This window comes from Vicugna pacos, chromosome 15 (genome assembly GCF_048564905.1).
Source record: "Vicugna pacos chromosome 15, VicPac4, whole genome shotgun sequence".
Lineage (NCBI taxonomy): Eukaryota > Metazoa > Chordata > Mammalia > Artiodactyla > Camelidae > Vicugna > Vicugna pacos.
In genome coordinates, this window is record NC_133001.1 from 7,720,760 (window position 1) to 7,722,893 (window position 2,134).

Here is a 2,134-nt window from a genome sequence, read left to right on the forward strand (position 1 = left end):
AGCAGGCCTGGAACCCCTGGGTTTGTGTTCCAGCACCCCCACTTCCTACTGGGTCACCTGGAGTATGTGACTCTCTGGGGCTTGGTTTTGTCATCTTTAAAATGGGAACAATGTTCATAACCAATCTCACAGTGTCTGTGTGAGGCTGAACCACTGAATTCCAAAGGGGTCAGTCCATTTTCGCTTTATAAAAGGACATTTCTGAAAAGTATCCCTTTTCGAACACATTTTTAATTGAAGCATAAACAGCATCCCAAGCAACCACGCAGGAGTCCAGCCGTCCTTTGGCGTGCCCAGATGGAAATGCCGGATTCCTCTTTGTCTCTGCCACTCACCCGCTGTGTGCCCATCTGTAAAAGGAGGAGGTGATAATCAATGTTTCTCAACCTGCAGGTTTGACATTATTTCCTCAAGAACCCAGCGTCCCTGTATTTTTGTCACTGGCCCATAGCAGTGGGGACAGTCAAATGGGGGCTGGGAGGGGTGTGGGAAGAAGGCCTCCTCTACAGAGCTGGGATCCAGGAAAAAGAGATCCAGGTAGGAGAACTCTGGTCTTGAGTCAACTTCTAGAAAGAAGCAGGGTCCATGCATGCCCTGGGGCCCCAAACCTAAATATTCAGAGGCTTCTGCAGCTGGGGTGTGGTAGGGGTGAGTCACCCAGCAGGGAAAGAAATAGGAAAAACAATCCTGTTGTTCACCTCCCTTCCCCCTCCTGGGCTCCCGAGCAGGGAGGCTGAGCAGGATCAAAGGCACACGCACTGCCAGAGCCAGACGTTGGCATCTTCAGTCACCTGGGCAAGCTGGAGAGAGGCTGCTGCAGGATGTAACAACGGGAACACGCACGCTCCCTCCCCACCACCTTGCAAGGACCTTTAATGAGCCCCTTGCAAAGCTATGGCCCTTTAAACAGATCACATCCCTCCACGTCAGAAAGAAAGCATTATTAATAAGTTGCCCTGGGCACCGGGTAATGATTGTGAGCGGCTGTGAGCCAGGATACACGAGGGCACTGCAACTTGAAAGGGAACATTTCCCAAAGGGAGGTGATAGGTCTTGATAATTGTTATAATAACAGCTCAGGGGGCCTGGGCTGGTCCTTTCATCCTGTGAGGTCATAAATGGCTTTCTCCAGCAGGGAAAGGACAGGGCCTCCACCCACCGCAAACACCCCGTGGCCCACACTCACCCAGCTGGGGATTGGCCCCCCTGTTATTTCTGAGCTGGGAAAACTTCGGGATTGTTAAAACAAGGTGAGCTAATTGTGCCTGTGTGCGCATCCTCCCAGGATGGGAGTGGAAATTCCACCGGTCGAGTAGGTGCGCAAGTCTTCTGCCAGGAGGCCGGTCCCCTTATGCTGGCCTGGTTTCCTCCGACGTCTTGCACGCAGACCTGGAGCGTGCGGAGGAGTTGAGGCTTGGGTGGCTGTGTGAGTGGCCGCACACGCGTGGCCCATTAACTTCCCCCTTCTCCTCAGGTGTGTTTGCACCTGAAGAGTTGACAGTTGTGTCCTGAGGAAGGGAGGGTTGGCACAACTCTGACTTCCTACTTGGTTGGGCTCAGAGCATCTCTTTAGGGCTCTAGCCATGAACACCTGCTGCGGCCAAAGGGAGGGCTGGTCGTCGGAGTGCCAACGACACGCGTGTCAGTGTCATCCAAACCACACGTTTAAGGCTCTTTGTCCTCTGGCTGTTTTCTTTTACGCTAGTCTGAGTGGTGAGCATGGGCTCATATGTGCCAACCTGAGATAGCAGTACCGTGGGAGCCCCCTGGGCCTGCTAATTGTCCTGCAGAGGAGGTGGCCACGTTCATGCTCACTTGGTTTGGAAGAGGACGGGGCTCACCTCCACTTTGCTTCTGCCTCTGTGCTGGTTCGGAGCTGCCTGCCCTACGTGGAGCATCTTCCCAGCCCTCAGCTCTGGCCCCTCCTCAGCCCTTCACAAAGGCCCCCGGGGGTCTTCAGCCCCAAGGTACTGGCCTTGCTGAGCAACCGCAATCTCCCCTGGGAGCCTAGTGGGAACACACACCCCGGGCTCTCCTGGGACTCTTGGGTCAATTGTCAACCCTTGGTCACGTGCTGGGCCACACCTAGGATTTGGAAAAATGCTCCCTGGATCTCCTTCCTCGCCAAGCTTCA

At 54.5% G+C, this 2,134-nt stretch overlaps 1 long non-coding RNA gene across 1 annotated transcript; it reads right to left on the reverse strand.

Moving 5' to 3' along the window:
- Positions 1-211: 211 nt before the first annotated feature.
- Positions 212-1,037, reverse strand: LOC140685849 (uncharacterized). The gene is made up of 2 exons (XR_012059280.1): positions 699-1,037; positions 212-350 (listed from the first exon to the last, which is right to left on the reverse strand). It is a non-coding gene; the product is annotated as an uncharacterized lncRNA (long non-coding RNA).
- Positions 1,038-2,134: the final 1,097 nt, after the last annotated feature.